The following is a 12,646-nucleotide window of genomic DNA, read 5'->3' as shown; positions in this document are numbered from 1 at the left end:
GTTTATTCAACACAAAACTTATTTGTGCACCTGTACATTAATTTAATACTGAAGGTGTGCTGGCTCTATTTTTCTTTCCTTTTTGTAGTTATCATTCTTATCTGTTCTTTCTTGTTGTTTTTCACTATATTAACAAAGTGTAGTTAATTACACTGTTTATGTACTAGGGATCCTGAAAATAAACATATACTATTTGTAATCTTGACAATCTGTATAAAATAAAAGTTAATTATATTTTTCAATATCTAATCATTATACGTCATTCACTACATTATGTTCTTTTCCTAGGTGATGGATATGACTGTGAGGAACTGACATCATGTAAGGATGATGGTGATTGTTCTCCTGATGCAACGTGTAGTAACACAACAGGAGGCCTCTTATGTACATGTAATGAGGGATACCAAGGTAATCACTTATCTCTGTAGATGTCTGTATATACAGCCATTTACTGGACGCCATCTATAGTGGATAACTCTCTAATAGCAATGGTTGGTGTCATAGAAACCTCCAATATGAACAAAATGTATTTTTTCAATATAAATCTATTGATTTGAGTGAAGATATTTTTATTTTCATTAACATAAGGTGACATTGATGCTAGGGTGTTTGAGTTACTTGTTTTATCATTAGTACAGACTGATAGACTTTGGCTGCAGTTTCTCCTGTAGAATTTATTATCTTCCATTGAGGCTTTATGACCATATTGTAAGACAAGTGTGGATGAGCTCATCATCTCAGGCTTCATTAATAAGTCATCATTTCTGTATTATGATCAGGTAATGGGTCATATTGTGCTGATATTGATGAATGTGGAAGAGATCACAACTGTTCAGCTGACGCCATCTGTAATAACACAGTGGGAAGTTATATCTGTACATGTAATGCTGGATACACAGGTAAGGACAATACATCAGTAACATGAGAAAGTAATGGAAGTTTTCTTGTTTAACCCCTTCCCGACATGCACCCTACTAGTACTACTCTGTGGGAACTGCGTTCATGCTAACAGCAGTACTAGTACGGCGGCACAATCGCGCTGTCTCACGCTGTACATGACAGCTGACACCTCGCAGCAATGCCCACGATCGGTGGTAGCACTGATCGTGGGCATTTAACCCCTCTGATGCCGCTATCAGTAGTCACAGCTGTTTAGACAACAAATGAGCAAGGAGGGGGCTCCTTGTGCTCTCCCACCAGAACAGCGCAAGGCTGAAAAATATAAAAAACAATAAAAGTACACATATTTGATATCACCGCATCCGTGACAAACCGCTCTATAAAACTATCCCACTAGTTAACCCCTTCAGTGAACACCGTAAAAAAATAAATGAAAAATGATGCAAAAAACAATGCTTTATCATCACACTGCCGATCAAAAAGAGCAATGAAACGCAATCAAAAAGACGGATGTAAATAAAAATGGTAACACTAAAAATATCATGTTGTCCCGCAAAAAACAAGCCGCAACACAGCTCCATCAGCAGAAAAACAAAAAAGTTATAGCTCTCAGAATAAAGTGATGCAAAAATTATTATTTTTTCTACAAAATAGTTTTTATTGTGTAACAGCGCCAAAACATGAAAAAAGATATAAGTGAGGTATCGCTGTAATCATACTGACCCGAAGAATAAAGCTACCTTTTCAATTTTACCACACGTGAAACGGTATTAAAAAATTATAAAAAAAAGCAATTCCTGAATTGCTGGTTTTTGTTCATTCTGCCTCCCAAAAATTGGAATAAAAAGCGATCAAAAACTGTCATGTAGCCAAAAATAGTACTAATAAAAATGTCAACTCGTCCCGCAACAAACAAGACCTCACGTGACTCTGTGGGCCAAAATATGGATAAATTATAGTTCTCAAAATGTGGTGATGCAAAAACTATTTTCTGCAATAAAAAGCATCTTTTGGATGTGTGACAGCTGCCAAACATAAAAACCCGCTATAAGTAGTAAATCAAACCCTCCTTTATCACCCCCTTAGTAAGGGAGAAATTAAAAAATTTAAAAAATGTATTTATTTCCATTTTCCCATTAGGGTTAGGGTTAAGATTATGGTTGGGGCTAAAATTAGGGTTAGGGTTGGGGCTAAAGTTAGGGTTAGGGTTGGGGCTAAAGTTAGGGTTAGGGTTGGGGCTAAAGTTAAGGTTGGGGCTAAAGTTAGGGTTAGGGCTTGGATTAGGGTTAGGATTGGGATTACATTTACAGTTGGGATGGGATTAGGGTTAGGTTGTGTCAGGGTTAGGGGTGTGGTTAGGGTTGGGATTAGGGTAAGGGGTGTGTTCAGGTTAGGGATGTGGTTAGGGTTATGGTTAGAGTTGGGATTAGGGTTAAGGATGTGTTGGGTTTAGGGTTGGAGCTAGAATTTGGGACGTTGCACTGTTTAGGCACATCAGATGGCTCTCCAAACGTGACATGGCGTCCGATCTCAATTTCAGCCAATTCTGCATTGAAAAAGTAAAATGGTGCACCTTCCCTTCTGACCTCTGCTGTTTACCCCCCCCATATGGGGTATCAGCGTACTCAAAACAAATTAGAAAATAACTTTTGCAGTCCAATTTCTCCTGTTGCCCTTGTGAAAATAAATATTTGGGGGCTAAAAAATCATTTTTGTGGAAAAAAAGATTTTTTTTTTTCACTGCTCTGTGTTATAAACTTTAGTGAAACACTTGTGGGTTCAAAGTTCTCACAACACATCTAAATAAGTTGCTTTGGGGTCTAGTTTCCAAAATGGGGTCACTTGTGGGGAGTTTCTACTGTTTAGGTACATCAGAGGATCTTCAAACGCAACGTAACACCCGCAGACCATTCCATCAAAGTCTGCATTCCAAAATGGCGTTCCTTCCCTTGCGAGCTTTGTCATGCGCCCAAACGGTGCTTCCCCCCACATATGGGGTATCAGCATACTCCCGATAAATTGCACAACAACTTTTGGAGTCTAATTTCTCCAGATACCCTTGAGGGCTAAAAGATCATTCTTTTGGAAACAAAAGATTTTTTAATTTTCACAGCTCTATATTATAAACTTTAGTGAAACAATTGGGAGTTCCAAGTGCACACCACACATCTAGGTAAGTTCTTTAGGGGGTCTAATTTCCAACATGGTGTCACTTTTGGGGGGGTTCCACTGTTTAGGCACATCAGGGGCTCTCCAAACGCGACATGACGTCTGATCTCAATTACAGCCAATTTTGCATTGAAAAGTCAAATGGTGCTCCTTCCCTTCCGAGCTCTGCCATGCGCCCAAACAGTGGTTTTCCCCCACATGTTTGGTATCAGCATACTCAGAACAAATTGCACAACAACTTTTGGGGTATAATTTCTCCTGTTACCCTTGGTAAATCAAAACAAATTGGATCTGAATTAATTTCTTTTATGAAAAAAAGTAAAATGTTAATTTTTTTAAACATTCAAAAAAATTTCTGTGAAGCACCTGAACGGTTAATGAACTTCTTAAATGTGGTTTTGATCACCTTGAGGGGTGAATTTTTTAGAAAGGTGTCACTTTTTGGTATTTTCTATCATATAGACCCATGAAAGCTACTTCAAATGTGATGTGGTCCCGAAAAATAAATGGTGTAAAAATGAGAAATCGCTGGTCAACTTTTAACCCTTATAACTCCCTAACAAAAAAAAAATAGTTCCAAAATTGTGCTGATGTAAAGCAGACATGTTTGAAATGTTTCTTATTAAGTAATTTGTGTAACATATCTCTGTGATTTAAGGGCATGAAAATTCAAATTTGGAAAAATGCTAAATTTTCAGAATTTTTGGCAAATTTCTGTTTTTTTCACAAATAAACGCAAGTAATATTAAATAAATTTTATGACTATCATGAAGTACAATATGTCATGAGAAAACAATGTCAGAATCACTAGGATCTGTTGAAGCATTCCAGAGTTCAAAATGGAACAGTGGTCAGAATTGTTAAAATTGGCCCGGTCATTAACGTGCAAACCACCATTGGGGGTAAAGAGGTTAAGGGAACAAAAATTAAAAGTTTGAAAATTGCAAAATTTTCCAAATTTTTCCCAAATTTCCATTTTTTTCATAAATAAATGCAAGTCATATCAAATTCAAATTTTACCACTAACATGAAGTACAATATTTCACAAAAAAACATTCTCAAAATCACTGGGATACATTGAAGCTTTCCAGAGCTATAACCTCGTAAAGAGACAGTCAAAATTGTAATAACAGGCTTAGTCACGAAGCAGTTAATCAACACCTGAAAAAAACTGATGATGACACAATGACCAAACACTGATGACACTGGTATCATTTGTTTGTATATGTCAAGAACAGTGATGTCTGAATGAAGCTTTACAGGGTGATGGAAAGAGTTTTAACTCTACATTGGAGTCTATGCAACCTATATGATGTATCTGCCCTTCGAGAGGTGTCTTTAGAGATTCTGGCATGCTGACGTTTCTATCATGCTTTCACTAAATTGTTCTGTAGACTGTCCATAACAAGAGAACCTATGTCAGAATATTTCCTTTGGGAGCTCAATGTGTTAATGTTTGTATATTCTATTTTTTTCAGTAACTGATTAGATAATGTCTGTAGATTAATTAATTGTCGCTATCGTGCTTATCTCTGATATTATTTCCTGTTAGGTGATGGAATCCAATGTGATGATATTGATGAATGTCTGACCGGCAATATCTGCTCACCTTATGCAACCTGCACTAACACAATAGGAAATTACACCTGTACTTGTAATAATGGATTCTGGGGTGAGTTCTGGAGCAAGGATTCTGCCAAAAATGCATACATTGGGCCCAATTCATGAAAACTTTTATGCAGTAAAACACTTCGAAAAGTTACAAAATGTTATCACAACTCAAGACTAGAGTAAAATTTGCAGCAAGAAGCACGACATACATGTGATGCTACTAATTAGTGAAGAGTCCCCTTATTCTATTACCACAGATGATGTACATCTACATCATATGCAGCTTCCCTAATTTTCGTGAACCTGCATCTTTGTTGGCTGATAATGGTTGTGACATTCAGTTATCACCTGCTTCTAACATCTGTGTGTGGATCAGATCTCTACTCGCAGCTATTAACCTGTTAAATGCCACTGTCAATTTCTGGCAGTGGCATGTACCATGCACCAGCACGGTTTGCATCATTCTACGCACACAATAGCACACTCATGATGCAATGGTGGGGCATCGATGAGTTGCCTTGATGGTGGGGAGTGACTGTACTCCTGTGAATGCCAAATGCAAAAAACTGCTAGAATTGCAGAAAAAAAAATTAAAATAGCATGTGATCAAAAGGTCATATGTAGCCAAAAAATTGCACCTGTAAAAACTACAGCTTGATCTGTGAAAGATAAATGCTCACACTGTGACGCTAGTCACTTATCACAGTCAAACCTTGAGTTAGAGTGCTCAAGAGTCCAAGGTCAGAAGCCAGGTGGGTACCTCATAAACAGAAGGAGGAGACAAAAGCATAGTCGGGTAATGTTCAGAGGTCAAAGTAAAGGGAGGATAATGAATCAGAGCTGAAGGGGTCAAACAGGCGGATGGTCAGAACGAAGTCCAAGGTCAGAAGCCAGGTGGTTACCTCATAAACAGAAGGAAAAGACAAAAGCATAGTCAGGTAATGTTCCGAGGTCAGAGTACAGGGAGGATAACGAATCAGAGTTGAATGGGTCAAACAGGCAGATGGTGGGAAAGAAGACCAAGGTCAGGCAACATATCAAATAAACAGAACTCAAGGCACTGGAAAGCACAAACTTCACAAGCTGAATGTACGTCTGGCTGAGTTCTGGGAGACAGCTCAGTTAAGAAGAATGGCCATTACCTGGAATAATGAGCACATGGAGACAGCTGATGCCTCACAGTCTCAGATTGGATAGTTCAGCTCTGACAGCACACTGACAGCTCAACACGCCCCTGTACCAGATTGGACAGCTGAGCTGTCTGTAACTGCATCCCAGACACACTGAGTGGTGAAACCGTGATACACACATCTCTGTTCACAGGAAATTTAAAAAGTTATAGGTTGCAGAAAATGGTGACAAAAATAATTTTTTTAATGTTTTTGTTTGCTTTGGTGAAAGTAGTAAACCATAAAAAATACCACTAAATATCTTTGGTATTCTTAGTATTGAATCAATCTACAGAAGAATGTGGATGTGTGAATTATACTAAATAGTGCATGGTGTTTAAATCAATAAAAAATAGAATTACTGCTTACTTGTCCATTAAACTCCCCTAAAAGTATAATAAAAATTTCTCAAAAAATAATAATTTTGTCATGACAAATGTAAGCCCTTGAAAAGCTACTTTAGCAGAAAAATATTAAACTCATGTCTTTTGGAATATGGTGTACAAAAACAAGTGACTTTTTAAAAATCTATATGTATGAAGCTGAGTGTATGTATGTATGTGTGTGTGTAAGTATCTTGCCACGCCCACTCCACATAGCCACACTAACTCCACACGCAAAGCTACGTCCACACGGCCCACGTTGTTAGCGCACACGGGTTGAGACACATTCACCTCAAAAGCTACCCTGCAAAACTTACCAGTTGTGACATCCCAGCCACTGCAAGCTACAATCAGGGCTGCCGCCTTCAGAGTATCAGTGCACGGCAGGCACAGGCCACATCTAGCTTTGTCATGTCTAGAATGGATTTGCTCCTGTGAGGCATGATGTCAAGGGAAAGAGAGGAACCTCATGGATTACACCGCTGTGCTCATAACAGGAAGTTGCTGTGCACGAGTGAGGGCAAAATGAGAGGATTGAGGGGAAAATGAGGGAAATAGTGCAGTGAGGGGAAGGTAGTGGAGTGAGGTGAAAATGAGAGTTGTGAGGTGAAAATGAAGAGGTGTGAGTGGAAAATGAGAGGAGTGAGGGGAAAATGAGAGGAGTGAGGGGAAAATAGTGGAGAGTTATCGGAAAATAACAGGGGTGAGATCAAAATGACAGGTGAGGGGGGAAAATGAGAGAAGTGAGGGTAAAAATGAGAGAAGTGAGGGGAAAATGAGAGATGTGAGAGGGAAAATGAGAGATATTAGAGGGGGAAAGAGAGGTGTGATGGAAAAATGAGAGAAGTGAGGTTCTGCTGCAGTATGTGGCTGTGTATACAGAAGAGTGAGGCGCTGCAGGTGGAGGCTGTGTATAAGGCCACATTCACATGTTCAGTATTTGGTCAGTATGTTACCTCAATTTTATAAGCCAAAACAGCGAGTGGGAGAAAAATACAGAAGTGGTGACATGTTTCTTATGTACTTTTCCTCTGATTGTTTTACTCCACAGTTAGTTACTATGCCCGGGCAACACCGGGCTCTTCAGCTAGTAGAATATATTTTGCATAAAAGTAATAAAACATAAATAAAACATCATAAATTTAGTAAGGCCATCGTTTTGATGAGTCACCAGATAAAGGTAATACATTTTTGCTGCAAATTTAAAGTGTAAAGTTTAAAAAGTCGATAAACACTTAACATTTGATATCTTAATTTTTCAGTAACTACTTAGAACATATACAGTGTGCAGAATACTGTGCATTCTTTATTAAATTTACCTCTAGAGTTATGTCCTGATTCCTCAGTAATTTGTGATATATTTTATAATAATCAGGTAACGGGACCCACTGTGAGGATATTGATGAATGTGAGACCAATAATATCTGCTCACTTGATGCAACCTGCACTAACACCATAGGAAATTACACCTGTGCTTGTAATGATGGATTCTCCGGTGAGTTCTGACTTGTGACTAGATAATGTCTGTTGATTAATCTATTGTTTTTATCATGTCTGTCTCTGATGTTATTTCCTGTTAGGTGATGGAATCCAATGTGATGATATTGATGAATGTCTGACCGGCAATATCTGCTCACCTTATGCAACCTGCACTAACACTATAGGAAATTATACCTGTGCTTGTAATAATGGATTTTGGGGTGAGTTCTAGAACAGGGATTCTGCCAAAATTGTTTACATTGGGCCCAATTCATCAAAGCTTTTACACTTTTTACCTACATCTTTGTCGGCAGATAATGGCTGTGATATCAGTCATCACCTGCCTCTAACATCTGCGTGTGCATCGGATCTCTACTCGTGGCTGTTAACCTGTTAAATGCCACTGTCAGTCTTTGACAGCGGCATCTACAGTGCACCAGCATGGGATGCGTCATTGTACGCACACAAAAGTGCCCATTTGATGCAATGGTGGGGCGTCGATGGGTTGCATTGATAGCCGGGTGGGACTGTTCTCCTGTGAGTAAAAAATGCAAAAACCATTGCTAGAATTGCAGCAAAAAATAAAAATGAAATATCACGTGATCAAAAAGCCAAAAAATGGCACCAGTAAAATCCTCACACATCTCTGCTTATTAGGAAATTTCAAAAAACTTATGGGTTGCGGAAAATGGTGAACAAAAGTATTATTTTCTTAATGTTTTCAGTTGCTTTGGTGAAAGCATTAAATCATAAAAAAACACTAAATATCTTTGGTATTCTCAGTATAGAATCAATCTACAGAAGAATGTGGATTTGTTAATTATACTAATTACTAATGATTTCTAAAACAATAAAAAAAACAGAATTACGGCTTTCTTGTACATACAACTCCCCAAAAAGTATAATAAAACTTGATTGAAAGTTATATGCACCCTATAGGACCAACAAAATAAAAATTTTGTTATGCAAAAAGTAATTCCTTGAAAAGCTCCATTAGCAGAAAAATGCTAAACTCATGTCTTTCCGAATATGGGGATAAAAAAACATGACTTTTTAGAAACATAATATATTTTGCATAAAAGTAATAAAACATAAATAATACAACATAAATTTGGTAATTCCATAATCATGATGAGTCACCAAATAAAGGTAATAATTTGGGGCAACAAATCAAAAGTATAAACTAAATTTTAAAATGTTGAGAAACAGGAGAATAGTTTTTTGTTTTTGTTTCTTAACATAAAGAGTTAATAAAAGTTAGGTAACAGTTAAAAAAGTTAGTTGTACATACCTCAAACCAATGTTTCATGCTTTGTAATATTTTATTTGGGAAATCGATGTGTTAACATTTGATAACTTAATTTTTCAATAACTATTTAGACCATATACAGTGTGCAGAATACTGTGCATTATTTATTGCATTTACCTCTAGTGTTAGGTCCTCAGTAACTTGTGATATATTTTATAATAACCAGGTAACGGGACCCACTGTGAGGATATTGATGAATGTGAGACCAATAATACCTGCTCACCTTATGCAACCTGCACTAACACAATAGGGAATTACACCTGTGCCTGTAATGATGGATTCTCCGGTGAGTTCTGACTTGTCATTAATTTCTATACATACGCCATGTGTCACCACTAGTAATGAGAGAGTGTACTCGTTGCTCGGGTTTTCCCGAGCACGCTCGGGTGACCTCCGAGTATTTGTAATTGCTCGGAGATAGTGTTGAGCATTCCGATACCGCAAGTATCGGGTATCGGCCGATACTTGTGGGTATCGGAATTCCGATACCGAGATCCGATACTTTTGTGGTATCGGGTATCGGTATCGAAACAACATTAATGTAATAATGTGTAAAAGAGAGAATTAAAATAAAAAATATTGCTATACTCACCTCTCCGACGCAGCCTGGACCTCACCGAGGGAACCGGCAGCGTTGTTTGCTTAAAATTCGCGCGTTTACTTCCTTACGTGAAGTCCCGGCTTGTGATTGGTCGTGTGCCGCCCATGTGGCCGTGACGCGACCAATCACAGCAAGCCGTGACGTAATTTCAGGTCCTTCAGGATTTTAAAATTACTTTCTGGCTTGTGATTGGTCGCGTCGCGGTCACATGGGCGACGCGACCAATCACAAGCCGTGACGTCACGGGAGGCTGGACACGCGCGCATTTTAAAATGCGCGCGTGTCCAGCCTCCCGTGACGTCACGGCTTGTGATTGGTCGCGTCGCCCATGTGACCGCGACGCGACCAATCACAAGCCAGAACGTAATTTTAAAATCCTGAAGGACCTGAAATTACGTCACGGCTTGCTGTGATTGGTCGCGTCGCGGCCACATGGGCGGCACGCGACCAATCACGAGCCGGGACTTCACGTAAGGAAGTAAACGCGCGAATTTTAAGCAAACAACGCTGCCGGTTCCCTCGGTGAGGTGAGTATAGCAATATTTTTTATTTTAATTCTTTCTTTTACACATTAATATGGATCCCAGGGCCTGAAGGAGAGTTCCCTCTCCTTCAGACCCTGGGAACCATCAGGGATACCGTCCGATACTTGAGTCCCATTGACTTGTATTGGTATCGGGTATCGGTATCGGATTGGATCCGATACTTTTCCGGTATCGGCCGATACTTTCCGATACCGATACTTTCAAGTATCGGACGGTATCGCTCAACACTACTCGGAGATATAGTTTTCATCGCCTCAGTTGCATGATTTACGGCTTACAGATAAGCTGAATACATGTGAGGAATGCCTGTTTGTTAGGGAATTCCCACATGTATTCAGCTTATCTGGAAGCTGTAAATCATGCAACTGAGGCGATGAAAACTATATCTCCGAGCAATAACAAGTACTCAGAGGTCACCTGAGCGTGATCGGGAAAACCCGAGCAACGAGTACACTCACTCATCATTAGTCACCACTCAGCGATAATTGAAAAAATGAATTCCGCTAATGCTATACATGTTAAAAACATAAAATACTTAGTTATTATTTTTGGAGCTAAAACTGCAATAGCCATCCTACCTCTCCATATGGAAAGCCAGGCATCATCTGACATGGGGAAATGAAAGACAAACCAGGCATAACATTAATTAAAATCATGCAGGGGGATAAGGTTGCTGAGCCCTGGAGGGAACCATGCACCCCAATATATACTACAAAAAAAGGGCCCACAGGCCTTTTATATTGAATTAATGTGCAGGTTCATGAATAAGCTACGTTAAGTAAAATTAACTAAGCAGTAGTGTTTGAAGTGTAGAATAATGCAGCGGAGATCATGTGTTCATTAATCGCAGTGTGCTGGCGCACAGTGGGAGGATATGGCCGCTTACTCAAGACTATAGGAGAAATGGATGTAGAGCAGAAACTTTTTCCAGCACGGAGCTCTGGTTTTTTACGTTTTATTAGATAGTTTCTTGCTGTGTTTTATTAGTGATTTGCTTGCTCGTCAGTTCATGCTCAGGAATCAATGTTTCCATTCAGTGATAGTAAGCAGAGGAAGACGAGCATGCAAGATGTTATGTAAACCTAAGGCCAGAATATAGACTGCTAAAGGTAAATTTAAAGCAATCATCCTATCAATCCATTGATCGACCAGCCTAGGCCCATTGTCTGTATTTAGATATTAGACCAAGGGGAGCCAGCACCACAGGGGTCTCACATACAGCCCCATGTGATGGAATATGCTTTTTTCTGTGAGTTGAAGAAAATTATTTAAAGGGGAGTGAGAATAAAGGCACATGGGTTGAATCAGGCAGTTGTCGGAGTGACTTTGATGTGAGAGGATCTGAGCTGGGATGGATGTATGGACTATGGAATTTTGGATATTGTTTGTTGGCTGGAGGAGTATCCATGAGCTACGGTCATGACATCCATCGTCCGGATGAACATAGACTGTGACTGCACACCATACTGGCTGGAAAAAACAAAAGATGTGGGCCAACCAAAAGTTGGGAGACAGTGGGTATCGCCTGATACGGGACCAGTGGAACTACCAATCTCAGATTGGGAACTTGTGGACTGAGGACATTGGATGTTGCCATCTACATGGATTTTTTTGCACAAATATGGATGTATGGAATAACAAATAGTTGCATCGTTAACCTGCCTAGGTGATTTTCGTAGCCCACACCCTCAGATCCTAAAACACAGTGTATGTATATGTTTGTTTATTCAGCACAAAACGTATTTATGTACCAGTGCATTAATTTAATACTGAAGGTGTGCTGGCCCTATTTTTCTTTCTATTTTGTAGTTGTCATTGTTATCTGTTCTTTCTTGTTGTTTTTCACTATATTAACAAAGTATTGTTAATTACACTGTTTATGTACTAGGGATCCAGAAAATAAATATATACTATTTGTAATTTTGACAATCTGTATAAAATAAAAGTTAATTATATTTTTCAATATCTAATCATTATACGTCATTCACTACATTATGTTCTTTTCCTAGGTGATGGATATGACTGTGAGGCACTGACATCATGTAAGGATGATGGTGATTGTTCTCCTGATGCAATGTGTAGTAACACAACAGGAGGCCTCTTATGTACATGTAATGAGGGATACCAAGGTAATCACTTGTCACTAGAGATATCTGTATATGCAGCCATTCACTGGACGCCATCTATAGTGGATAAGGGTACCGTCACACAGTGGCACTTTTGTCGCTACGACGGTACGATCCGTGACGTTCCAGCGATATCCATACGATATCGCTGTGTCTGACACGCAGCAGCGATCAGGGACCCTGCTGAGAATCGTACGTCGTAGCAGATCGTTTGGAACTTTCTTTCGTCGCTGGATCTCCCGCTGTCATCGCTGGATCGTTGTGTGTGACAGCGATCCAGCGATGCGTTCGCTTGTAACCAGGGTAAACATCGGGTTACTAAGCGCAGGGCCACGCTTAGTAACCCGATGTTTA

At 39.3% G+C, this 12,646-nt stretch overlaps 1 long non-coding RNA gene across 1 annotated transcript; it reads left to right on the top strand.

Moving 5' to 3' along the window:
- Positions 1–292: 292 nt before the first annotated feature.
- Positions 293–4,737, top strand: LOC143808020 (uncharacterized). Its single transcript, XR_013221860.1, has 3 exons — positions 293–408; positions 780–899; positions 4,622–4,737. It is a non-coding gene; the product is annotated as an uncharacterized LOC143808020 (long non-coding RNA).
- The last annotated feature ends 7,909 nt before the right edge of the window (positions 4,738–12,646 follow it).

Source organism: Ranitomeya variabilis, chromosome 2, assembly GCF_051348905.1.
Source record: "Ranitomeya variabilis isolate aRanVar5 chromosome 2, aRanVar5.hap1, whole genome shotgun sequence".
NCBI lineage: Eukaryota > Metazoa > Chordata > Amphibia > Anura > Dendrobatidae > Ranitomeya > Ranitomeya variabilis.
The sequence above is the reverse complement of the archived record's forward strand: the minus strand, read 5'-3'. Positions and strand labels throughout refer to the sequence as shown.